The sequence below is a fragment of the Zootermopsis nevadensis genome, unplaced genomic scaffold, assembly GCF_977971745.1.
Source record: "Zootermopsis nevadensis isolate Lab colony 2312 unplaced genomic scaffold, Znev_1.0 Znev_ptg000061l, whole genome shotgun sequence".
NCBI lineage: Eukaryota > Metazoa > Arthropoda > Insecta > Blattodea > Termopsidae > Zootermopsis > Zootermopsis nevadensis.
In genome coordinates this window covers 2,672,970-2,686,510 of record NW_028259192.1, presented here as the reverse complement: position 1 = coordinate 2,686,510, position 13,541 = coordinate 2,672,970, and the positions used below count along the sequence as shown (strand labels likewise).

Below are 13,541 nucleotides of genomic sequence, written 5' to 3'. Positions count from 1 at the left end.
CACAAGGCTAAAATATTTACTCTAATTCTCAAATGCACTTGTATATAAGAATTTCTTTGTCGTGCGTATTTGCTATCAAATGTGGTATGAAATAGGAAACCTCGTCTTTTAAGACCTTCTTTCATTTTATTAGAGTGCATTTATTTTTCTTTTGAAGTTTCGGTTACTGCTGGTACTGCCTCCTGCCGGCTACAAAGCGAATGATGAACGACCCATTGCATCCTTCTACGACATCTCCTTGTGATTATTTAATAATTACTACGGCTATCTGCCTGCAAAGCAAGAAGGGAATAAGTATTCTCAGAGAAACGTCCATTCTGCTAGTTCACACGCAAGAAACATTTTTATAATTGACGGACTGATTACCATAACAAATCGATATCTAATTAGGCACGAGTCATTTCTTGTACCACTGACGATAATTCTCTGTTTTTGTGGAACGCGTATGTGTGCCCACACTCGTTGTTATGAAATCTAGCCATTGGAACCTTTCCTGAGTCAGAATTCGTTCTCCAAAATTTATTTAAATGTTTTGATGTCATATATTCCTTTTCCAAGGTAGTCTGTTCCAAAAGTTTTTTCTTTAAAATTTTGTATGCATTTATTGTTTTACTATCTGTATTTCATATCGTAATAAAGTAAAATTTCTTGATTAAATATTGTTTTCATTCTTGGATGAGTAATTTCTTCCGTTATTACATTTTTGGTAGTTTCAAATGCGTTCCCCTTATCACTGCATTTAAATCGCTACTTGTTTTCATCGCGCGAAGAACATTATTGTAGCCTATGTTTCCTGAAAGAAGTTATACTTAATATGCTTCAGAACGTAAAACCAAAAATGTAAAAATGCATTCTAGTACATGAATTCCAAACATAATACAAATATAAACATTTTAAAAAAAATAATTAAAATATGTCTAATAATCTAATATTACATGGATAACCCCACTCCTGCGGGCCGAATTATGCCCGCGTATGGCTTTGATTTTTGTCTAACATGTCACCAGCTTAATATTTTTAAACTACAGATAAAAACTTCCTTGATAGGAAATATCATTGCTCGCTGCCTTGATGTGAAAACTAATCAGGCCCGATGTTACTTAAATTTTGTTCATGCCTGATCTAAAGGTTAATTTAATCACATAAATTCCTGCGTCTAAACCAATTAATAAGTTATGCTTTACAAAAACTAATTAATTAGAAAATCAGATACTTTCTATGATTGTAACCGGTCCAGTGTTGGATGTAACCTGCTGTAATATATCCCTTAGACATGTGCCCCTTTTGAATTTAAAACACCAAAGACATTTTACGTGGGTGGGATAATAATATTAAGTTGGTTCTGAATGAGCAGGGCTTAAAGCTATGAAATGGATTGAACTGGCTTAGGACGCAGTTCAGTGGCAGACTATAGTGGATATTATGATAAAACTTAGGGTCTATAATACGCACCGAATTTGTTGATTAGCTGAGTGACTATCAGCTTCTCAGGAGAAAATTTGTTTCTTGGAGTTGGTAGCTTAAGATATCTGTGAATTTACTGTGTTATTATAACTGAGAAACACACCTTTTAGAGGCATTGGGAAGAGAAGTTCATTTTTAAGATCGGCTTTCTGCTAATTAATGTGAAACTATTGCCGAAGGCGAATACTTAACTATTATTAATCGAAACATATTGGCGAAGGTAACCGATAATTACATCTCCCTTACCCGAAGTAACAACTACGCGACATGATCACATGATCACCGTAATTCATTGAGCATGCGCACGACGTGAACGTCGTGACATCTGTTATCAGGTCTCAGAGTTATAATTCTTGTTTTGACTTACTCTTAATACTGGCCGTATTTTTAATATTTTAATAGTTTCCTGTCTGGGAAGAACTTCTAGGAATAAATTGTTTTAATACGTAAGAAATATTAAAATGTTGAAAATTTGTATGTAGTTATAACAAACATTAACTTGTCACCATAAAGTTTAACATAATCTATGCTAATTATCTTTACGACGTACAGTTTCAGCCACATTCATGTTCTTGAGCCCCCCCCCCTCCTTCCGATCCCAACAGCTTGAATTATGTTATAAGCAATAGACCTATATTTTTACGATATATACCGACGGTAATCTGCATTTCCGATCTTTTATCTGCATTCAGGGAACACGGGCTGCATTATACAGGTCAGTACACCGAAGTGACAGTGATTTGTGGCCAGGAAGGCAAACATGCGAACTGGAGTACGGTAAATAAGATGATATAACCATAAATTTATAATTTTGCGATTATTTTCTAAATTGTAAGGATAGAAGATTAATTTTCGTATTATTTCTAAATTTCAAGCAAATTCCTCTCACAGGGAAATAAAGTTATAAATTTAAAACGAAGCCACAAATGATTTCTGCATATTGCCTCAATAAACAGCCGAAGATTTCAGTGAACATTGCTCCTTTAGCGGAAGATTATCTGCGACGCTTGGACACTCACTCACATTTAAAATATCCTTTAGAACAGCGTCTCGTATAAATCTAATACAAATCAATGGCCAGTGATTTTCAGAGTCCGGATTTAGGTATCTGAACTTTATGAGCTCTGAGGTTCTCACGGCGTTGAAGATATCTGGGGACCAACGCCGTGTTGACTTGTAGGTAGATACCAACGATTCGAAAGAACATTCTGCCTTCTTCTTCACCTACGAAGAACATCATCTTGAAGTAACTGAACTGTCGTCAGAATTACTGATTTTCAAAAGGTTATTGATTTTCCAAATTAGCCTGATCATTTTCTGTGTTAAGAAGTAAGAATACGTATGGTTGAATAAGTAGCTTCAAGCTGCGGCCACATTTTCTCTGGGAAATAGCCTGCTGTTTCCATTTGGTCGTGGCTGAACGACTCCAGAGTTACTTCAGACGATTTGCAATGACAGACGGACAGACACAAACAATTAGTTAAAAGATTCCCTAATGATCAAAATTGAATAAAAATTTTCTTGGATATTATCCATCGTCTAGTAAATATAAAACGTAAAACGACGTTTCGGAGATGGGACTCTATCTCCGTCTTCAGGTTCCTACACAGTTGGGCCCACTAGATAGAGCTAATCCCTATCCCTATCTCCGGACCTTCCATCGTCTAGTAAATATAAAACGTAAAACGACGTTTCGGAGATGGGACTCTATCTCCGTCTTCAGGTTCCTACAAAGTTGGGCCCACTAGATAGAGCTAATCCCTATCTCCGTCGAATAAAAATTTCCTTGGATATTATCCATCGTCTAGTAAATATAAAACGTAAAACGACGTTTCGGAGATGGGACTCTATCTCCGTCTTCAGGTTCCTACACAGTTGGGCCCACTATATAGAGCTAATCCCTATCTCCGGACTTTTTCCTTGGATATTAGCCATCGTCTAGTAAATATAAAACTTAAAACGACGTTTCGGAGATGGGACTCTATCTCCGTCTTCAGGTTCCTGCACAGTTGGGCCCACTAGATAGAGCTCCGGAGATAGGGATTAGCTCTATCTAGTGGGCCCAACTGTGTAGGAACCTGAAGACGGAGATAGAGTCCCATCTCCGAAACGTCGTTTTAAGTTTTATATTTACTAGACGATGGATAATATCCAAGAAAATTTTTATTCAATTGACTCTTCACCATCGTCAAGAAGTTTTAGATTTGATATTCCCTAATGATAGTTCGACCTATGAATGATTTACCCGCCGGTACTTCTGTACTGACTTATTATTCACAGTTGTTGCTGAGAATTATTTTTGGATCGCGAATTACTTGGGGGGGGTGTCCCGTTTTCTTACAAATCTACGCGCTATTGTCACAGGAATTTTTTAACTTGCGTTCAGAAAATTTTACAATGGAACTACGTAAAAGCTTTAAGCCTTGCTGTGTTTCTCACTTTTATTATTTCTGTGGTCAGAAATACCAACACCCAGCCTCTATTATAGCCTTAAATATATAAAAAAAAGTATTATCTGTAATTAATACAATGTTTTGCTCGACATGTATTGGAAGTAAGAATGGCATATGGGGATTCAATAATTAAATGTCTGAGACAATGTTCTGATTAAATGGCACGTAATGGATTTTTATTAATATAAAATACGTTTTATCTGTATTTAACACCATACAGGACAATAATTTATAAGTAAAATATAAAATACAAATATATTTTATTTACTATTATTTCGTTAAATTCTAGAAGACTGCATTATATATCAGCCAGCATTTTGTTACACTCTAGTAAGTGAGAAGAAATATTTCTTTGTAGTTTGTGGGTCATCTACTTTAATTTTTCCATTTGTTGATTCACCTGACTGTACTGATGCGTCTGGCTAGTAAATAAGAGGAGATCAGTGTCATCTTGGATGCTACAACGTGTAATCTCGTAGAAATTGCTCGATTCGTCAAGTTTGTTTGCAGCATAAATTGTCGGGACTATAAGTATTCGCCCTGATGATGGAAGTAGTAAGGACCTGCGAAACGGCAACAAATTTCAACGAAACTACACGACGCTACACCTCAGAAGTTGGTAGTTAGGAGGCTCAGTAACTGAGGTTTACAGTGGTAGGCGAATGTTGCATTAGTGCCTCGGAAATCTCTACGGGTTATCCTCCCCCATTCCGTACATTCAAGTTCACAGAACGTAGTTATCCTCTGATGTCAGTAACCTCTGAAGTTGATAGAGTGCCGGTAAATTACCTACGAACTGCATTTGAATGATGAAGCTTTTGTATCAATTATCGTGAAACGGATTTGCTCTGGAGTGGCACAAGGAACGACTTTTCAATTAAGTTCCCCATGCGGGATTTGCTTCTTAAATCGTTGTTCCGCGCATTTGTTTCAATAGCCCTCTCCGACCTCGGTACCACTAATTAACTTTCAAAAGTCAATCTTCGCCATGGGTTATTCTAGACGTGTTAATTAGAACCGCGCCACCATTGCCCTCTAGCGCTGCATTAGAGAGCTACAACTTATCTTCTGGGAGTTAGTATTGTTTAAAATGTCATCCTTTTTCGTGGTCCTTTTTTTTGTTATTGTTTTTTATATGTATATATTATCTTGTATGTTCTGCCCCGCGTTTAAGGCACAATATTACCTTTGCTTTGAAACAGTTTCAAAAATCTACCCTGCAGATTGCTAGTAAGCAGTGATCACTAACTGCGTGTTTAGCATTTGTTAACAGTCAGTAACTCTGAATGTGGGTTTTTGTGTTTAATTTAGTCCTTTTGGAAAATCCCTGCAATAACTTTGATGGAGACATATTTTTAACTACAATTTGGATGAGATGATAATGTTGCGTCATATTGTGATGATTATAATTGTTTAATTTTAACCGTCTAATCACAATAAAATATTTTATTAAATATTAAAATATTATTACTACAATTAACATTTAATATTTAAAATATTTAAAATATATTTTAATATATTTTAAATATTTTAAATATATTTTAAATTTTTTAAATATATTTTAATATATTTTAAATATTTTAAATATTAAATGTTAATTGTAGTAATAACATTTTAATATTTAATAAAATATTTTATTGTGATTAGACGGTTAAAATTAAACAATTACAATTTGGATGCTTATCGCACTTTAAAGTTTAATGATATAATTATTATTATTTATATTTGTGATAACTTCACAGAAACTTTTGCTAACCATTGTCAGACATTGTACTGGCTTTCTTGATGTTACCAACCAATAAACAAATGAACCGAATTATTATCAGAATATGCGTTTCTTAATAAACAAATTGTTATTCTGTAAATGTTCGCACTTTTTCTTTATTTTAATTAAATAAAAAAAATGTAATACTAAATTAAGGGGACGTGTCTTATTTGTTTACGTTATTAACGGCGTAATAATTATGTATTAAAATAAAACACAGGTCCCATGATCTAATTAAATTGTGAGTATTTTAATCAAGAAATTACTGCGTTATCCTGTTCTAAAACAGGAGAAAGTACTTTTTATGGAATAATTTCAAGGCCATCTCTATTAATTACTTACTGAGTTGTTTAGTTTTTGGCCGTGCTCATTTCCTCTCGTCATAGCCCACCGGATGTAATCAGCGTGACCTGATTAGTTCATAACTTATCGGCAAAATAGCTGAAGTAAACATTAATTAAGAGAGGAAGTCGTTTTCTATAATACAAAAACGTTCTTGTCTGCCTGACATTTTCCGTCCTTTGTGTCTGGTACTTATCATAGGGTCTTTAAGGTATAATGCATAAAGCGATCCATATGCGCTGTTCTTATGTTGCTACCTAATCGTACGTGGCTACTGTCTAACTAAGGCCATCTAAGAGAACACTCAGTTATGTAGGATTTGACTGAAGTTTCCACGGTGGTGAGTCTGAAGATCGCTTGTCTTCTGGGTTGTTACGCCGTATAGTCTGGTAGAAGTTTACCGACGTTTCAGAAGTCCTTGGTGCCTCCATCATCAGGGCAAAATATTTTAATGTAAACAGTGTACAGCTGTAGCGTCTGAAAAATTCCAGCACTCTAGATAAGTGGTATTCAACGTGGGGTACGCGAAGACATCTTAGGGGGTACGTGAAATTTAAAATATATATTATTTTATGATAAACACTGAATAATCAGTAATGTAATTTATTTAATTTATTTTAGATGTGGATTATATACTATGTATAACTTGAATTATACACCAACAAATTTGGGGGTACAAAGTTGAAGAGAAATTATATCTGGGGGTACGCGAAGACATCTTAGGGGGTACGTGAAATTTAAAAAAATATATTTTTTTATGATAAACACTGAATAATCAGTAATGTAATTTATTTAATTTATTTTAGATGTAGATTATATACTATGTATAACTTGAATTATACACCAACAACTTTTGGGGTACAAATTTGAAAAGAAATTATATCTGGGGGTACGCGAACAAAAAATGTTGAATACCACTGCTCTAGATTGTAAACATAATTTTCAAGAACATTACCGATTTTATATTTGTCCGTTCTCCTAAACGCGGACTTACGGGACACTCTGTATAAGAGGTTCAATGATATTAAATTTATTTTTGCTTTTAAGACTACAGTATCTTTGCCATTATAAGGTTTTTCTGGGATCCTATCCATTGTCCGTTATTCAAAAATTTAAAGTTTAGAACATTAAATTGTAAAATCCATCACGCTTCGTTGACAAGCTCAGTTCCCTTCAAATGAAACTCGTTTTCATCAATCAGCATAGAAAAAGTCACCAAAAGGAATACGTACTGCTAATCTGTTTAAGATTATAATTTTTGTAATATTTAAATTATAAACAGCAGGCAATGGATAATGTCCAAACAAAATATTGTAAAGCAGTTAATTTTCTAACCTATCTTTATTTAGACGTTGTGTTATTTATATAGGTTAGGATTTTTTTTATGAAAAGAGCTTTTGTTAAGTTACCTCCCCTACTAAGAGATGGCAGCACGATTCAATTACTAGCCGATGCAGGTGTCGGTCCCGGCATATTGGATCGTGAGCTCATATTGTTGAACGGTCATTGCAGTTTGCCGCGGTCCGTTCCCAACCACTGCATGATAGACGATGATCTCGCGTTTCTCCGAACTGCGCAAGCGCAGAAACTCTGAGATTTTCACGACTTTAAGTGTGGTTCGATAGTTCGATATTTCATGGCATCCACAAAATTTCTTTGTACATTGTTTTTATAAAGTTGATTTAGATTACAACCAGAACCAAGACATCCTTAACAAATTAAAGACGAAAGCTCTATTAATGAATATTTTGGAAGGAAAATAACAGATTTCAGAGAGATAGACGCTGTTGGATGAACTCTAAGGTCGTTTAGAATTCGAGAACATTTGAACGTGAACCAACGTTCGACTCCTTAGCAGCTTGATGGTGATTGGAGGAAGGAACCTTTGTCTGATTCCTATTGAAATTACATCGACGAGTAGGATTTTAGGTTCTCAGGGCGGCGAGTTGGAAGATGACCGACTTCTGATGAGTTTTACCGACGTTTCGGAAATGCTTACTGCCTCCATTATCAGAGCGACGAGTCCTGTCGATGAGGCAGTAATATCCTATGACACAAGGCCAGTTCCTACGAGATTACAGCATCCCGAATGACGGCCAGTATTATGTATATTGATGTATTAAGATAATTAAACCTGGGATCTGAATGTTATCATCCAGTGAACAATATTTACATATTCATATCTTCTCAAAACGCAATATGCCTAATAGAGGTTAAATGGTGTGGACCGCGGGATATTTGTCCAAACTTTTTTAATAGGAATCAAAACTTAAATTTGTGGGTACAGAGATAGCAAAGTGCAAGGTAGTTTTGTGATATACAAGAAAATAGTTGACAGTTTTCAGTTGTTCAACAAATTTGTCTGGTGTTATAGCAACCGGATATCCACCACTGTCATAAAAATACTGCCTGTAGGATAATATTCTAAACAACTTTAAAAAATTTATCCAGGCCTTGGCCTATTAAAAAATGTCTGTCATAAATCCGTCTTATTATTGACTTACCATCTTCTTTTTCCAAGTGGGCTGTTTTCTTGAGGTTTCCTAGAAACAATTTTGATTATATTTATTGTTTCAACCACGTGTCCTTCCCGAATCAGCCGTATTGATTTAAGCATCTTATCTATTAAAATTAAGAATAATTTAGTTAGATTTTCTCCGTAACTTTACTTCTCAGTTCAAAATATTTTGTCTTCCCGTCTGATTTCTAAGAACCTGAAGATTAAAATATACAAAACAATAATTCTGTTTGTTGTTTTTTATGGGTGCGAAACATGGTCTCTCACTCAGAGGGAGGAACACAGATTGCAGGTGTTTGAGAATCGGGTGTTGAGGAGGATATTTGGGCCTAAGAGGGAAGACGATGGGGCGTGGAGAAAACTGCATAATGACGAGCTTAAAAATCTGTACTGCTCCCCCAATATTGTCAGGATGATTAAGTCGAGAAGAATGAGATGGGCTGGGCATGTAGCGCGCATGGATGGGACAAGAGATGTGCACCGGGAAACCTGAGGGGAAGAGACCACTGGGGAGACCTAGACGTAGATGGGAGGATAATGTCAGGCGGGATCTATGGAAGATAGGAGTTGAAGGAGACTGGATTTTGTTGGCCCAGGACAGGGTCCGGTGGAGGGCTTTGGTTAATTCGGTGATGAACCTTCGGGTTCGGTAAGCCATCTGGTTGGTTGGGTCCACTATTTGGGAAGACTGAGGGGAAGAGACCACTGGGGAGACCTAGACGTAGATGGGAGGATAATGTCAGGCGGGATCTATGGAAGATAGGAGTTGAAGGAGACTGGATGTTGTGGGCCCAGGACAGGGTCCGGTGGAGGGCTTTGGTTAATTCGGTGATGAACCTTTGGGTTCGGTAAGCCATCTAGTTAGTTAGTTATTCTCCGTAACGTATTAGGCCCCATGGTTATTACGTCTTAGGTTTAAACTCTGTCCTTAGCACTTGGTTCTGAAAGTGAGCTTTAATTTTATAACTGTTTTATTTTATTGGGGAGAATGTGACAGAATCTACACCTGTACTAAGAAAGTAGTATTATAAGTAGGTTTGTTAAGCAGACTTAAGTTTTAATATGAAGGGATTAAAGGATATTGAACCGAATCGACGCATAAATTTGCTGACAGTGTCGGGTTGTCTATTGCTCTGTCTAACGTTAGCTAACATTTCTAACACATCGAAGACGCAGATGTTCTAAGCATTTATAAATAAAGCTTTGGATTAGGCAGTGTGGTTTATAGCCCTGTAGAAAGAACATGGTTGGTGCTGGGAGAAGTGGTTACTAAGTGGGAGGGGGTCTTGGAAAACTTCTGCTCACATAAACATATCACTTTTAAGTTTTTATCTGGGCAGCGGATCAAATTAAACAAATTAGAGCTTTAGTGTTTAACACGCCCATTTCTTCTCCTCTCGTCCCACTACACCTCATCTTAATCTTCTTTTTCTCCTTCATCTTCGAGAAGTTGACTCCTCCGAAACCTCTTTTGCGAACGCGCCTAGGTTGTAATAATAAAAGATGTCCGCCCATTCTTAACGGGAAGATAGATAGTCTTTTGTTTTACTTAGTACAAAGCATGGCCGCCTGAGTGTCACTGAGCGAGCGATTGGGCGTGGGTTCGTTTCTCATAGATTCGACATTTCTATGGGAGCATCTTGATCCTGGGGAATTCTATGGGCTTCAGATTTTATCCCATCAATTCAGCAATATTTTTCATTATTTTTAAGTTAACTTCTTAAATGACTGTTATGATTTCGAGTAATTGGAAGACAGCTGAAAATCATCGCGCACTCGTATAGTTCTTTCATTGTTTACGAAACACGCAGTTGACGTAATATTGAAGAATTCAATGTCTTGGCTGTCGTAGTGATCATGTTTTCGTAGTCGAAATGTCTGCGTCACTTACGAATTTGTATTTTTATGTTGTGTCTGTCGGTCCGTCTTACTTATATCGACTGGTCGTGATTATTTTCTTCCAACATCGTGTGGCAAGAACTAGTTTGTCCTTTGCGCCCTTTATACACCTGCCTGTTACATTATAATTTGTTTGATTTATGTAAGCTTCTTCGTCTAGTAACCCTAATTTTGTGATGATTAAGTTAAGTTGAATGAGAATTGATTGGAATGTAGCATGCTAATAAAAATGAGCACAAAATGTTCGTTATGAAACCTAGTGTGAAATGTCCACTTGGGAGATATAGGCGTACATCTGACAATATTAAAAGTAATCTTTTTAATTTGCGTTATGCAGACGTGAATTGGATGTAATTATTTGTATCATTATGTCCGCGAGGTACAGTTGAACGCAGAATAATAGGAAACAACGTCTATTAAAGGTTGAGATAAAATTATATAATAACTGCTGTTTTATTTTATTTACTAAAAGTGTAAATCAACAAAATTTTAAAATTATTTGTTGATTTGTTTTCATACACAGTGCCAGACGCCATATTAAGTGACGCTAGTGTTGCACCCACCACATAAGTTCGCGAATCCGCTATTCTGTCGCTGCCGACTGGAGGATATTAAAAAGTACGAGTCTGGGGGAGGGGTTGGTGTCAAAATGTTAATGCCCAGTTTCGTAAAACTGGGATAACTGGTTCAAAGTTGAAAGGCGAATACACATTCACGATGATATCTTTTCTTAAGAGCCTATATTATTATAGAATATTTATATCAACATCCTTTTTATAATTACCATAAAACAAACTTTTTATCTGGATATTGCAATTCAAATTAATTGTTTATTGTGCGTATTACCCCATAGTTATGTAGTTAATTAGATGGATGCCTGGTTGTGTGGATTGAAGATTTGTTTGTTTCATTTCATAGTATGCTCGTTGGTTGGTCTGTTAGTTCAGTAAATTACGTGAGTTGTCTGGTTAGTTTATTAGTTCTTCAGACAATAAACGAGTAATACTGGGTTTTGAGTGTGAATTTCTCAGTAACTCGAAGATAAATGTGCGTGTAACATCTAAAAATAAACCCCTTTTCCAATGCAAACTGTCTATAAAACATTTGTGTAGCGCCCCTTGCAGGTTATTAACTGCTATTATCGTGGTGCCTCGTACTGGCTGACATTCATTTCAATGAATATAAAGCGTTTTTTCCATTTCGCTATCATGGTACATTCACCCTTACGTTATCCTACGCTAAGCTCATGCCTCTTGTGTGTTAGAACCGTGCTGAGTGGGAGGAGTCGAGCAAAATGCTATTGGTTGATTTAAAAGTTACCACGGGCGATAGATGAAACGTGAAATAATATTACCGAGTTATTTATTACAGGACGGGAATATGCTATTGTTTCACAGTTTAATGATTACCTACCACCTGGTGGCCAACCGTCCGTCTAGGTGTCGAGCTGACGGAATTACTTGCTAGATATCTGTCTGATATCTGACTCATTATATGACAGAAACACTGGCTAAATATACTCCTACAATTACTGGCTAGATATCTGTCAGATAGCTGACTCATTATATGACAGAAACACTGGCTAAATATACTCCTACAATTACTGGCTAGATATCTGTCTGATATCTGACTCATTATATGACAGAAACACTGGCTAAATATACTCCTACAATTACTGGCTAGATATCTGTCTGATATCTGACTCATTAGATGACAGAAACACTGGCTAAATATACTCCTACAATTATTGGCTAGATATCTGTCAGATATCTGACTCATTAGATGACAGAAACACTGGCTAAATATACTCCTACAATTACTGGCTAGATATCTGTCTGATATCTGACTCATTAGATGACAGAAACACTGGCTAAATATACTCCTACAATTACTGGCTAGATATCTGTCAGATATCTAACTCATTATATGACAGAAACACTGGCTAAATATACTCCTACAATTACTGGCTAGATATCTGTCTGATATCTGACTCATTAGATGACAGAAACACTGGCTAAATATACTCCTACAATTACTGGCTAGATATCTGTCAGATATCTGACTCATTAGATGACAGAAACACTGGCTAAATATACTCCTACAATTACTGGCTAGATATCTGTCTGATATCTGACTCATTAGATGACAGAAACACTGGCTAAATATACTCCTACAATTACTGGCTAGATATCTGTCTGATATCTGACTCATTAGATGACAGAAACACTGGCTAAATATACTCCTACAATTACTGGCTAGATATCTGTCTGATATCTGACTCATTAGATGACAGAAACACTGGCTAAATATACTCCTACAATTACTGGCTAGATATCTGTCTGATATCTGACTCATTAGATGACAGAAACACTGACTAAATATACTCCTACAATTACTGGCTAGATATCTGTCTGATATCTGACTCATTAGATGACAGAAACACTGGCTAAATATACTCCTACAATTACTGGCTAGATATCTGTCTGATATCTGACTCATTAGATGACAGAAACACTGGCTAAATATACTCCTACAATTACTGGCTAGATTTTCTGGCTGACAGAATGACTCACTGGCTGCCATTATTTGTTTACTCATTTAGGTTTTAGACAGGCAATCTGACTGACCGGCAGACCGATAGGCTTAATTACCTTTGATTGCTTGTTCTTCTAATGGACTGGCTTGCTTAAATGTTAACGTACATGACCACATTACTCAATACCTGACAATTTGTCAGATTGGCTTTCCGCTTGGTTGACCAAGTGATAGAATGATAAGCTACTTAACTGATTACTTTGTTTGCTGGACACAACTTGACGGATTTTACGATTTGTGGAATAAAGACTTAAAATGGAAGTAAAATACCTTTACTCAGATACAACCCAAACGCCGGGTCAGAATTAATCCTTTAACTTTGGACCGATGGCATGTTAAGGTGGGGTCCGTAGTGGCCACGCGGTCTGAGGCGTGGGCCTTGTGGCGCTTGGTCACAGGGACCGTGGGTTCGAATCCCACTCAAGACATGTATGTTTGTCTGTGCTGTACTGTCCTGTGTACAGGTAGATGCCTTGCGACGGGCCGATCCCTCATCCAAGGAATC

General features: G+C 36.5%; 1 protein-coding gene across 2 annotated transcripts in view; it reads left to right on the top strand.

The window, feature by feature from the left end:
* The window catches only part of LOC110835676 (uncharacterized), a 432,687-nt gene that overhangs the window by 78,855 nt on the left and 340,291 nt on the right, over nucleotides 1–13,541 (top strand). The window contains exon 3 of one of the 2 annotated variants that reach the window (XR_002544973.2): nucleotides 158–417. The exons of the other annotated variant lie outside the window; for it this stretch is intronic. The gene's annotated coding sequence lies outside the window, so the exon portion shown is untranslated. Of the gene's footprint in view, nucleotides 1–157; nucleotides 418–13,541 lie in introns of those variants that run through there. 2 annotated transcript variants of the gene reach the window in all.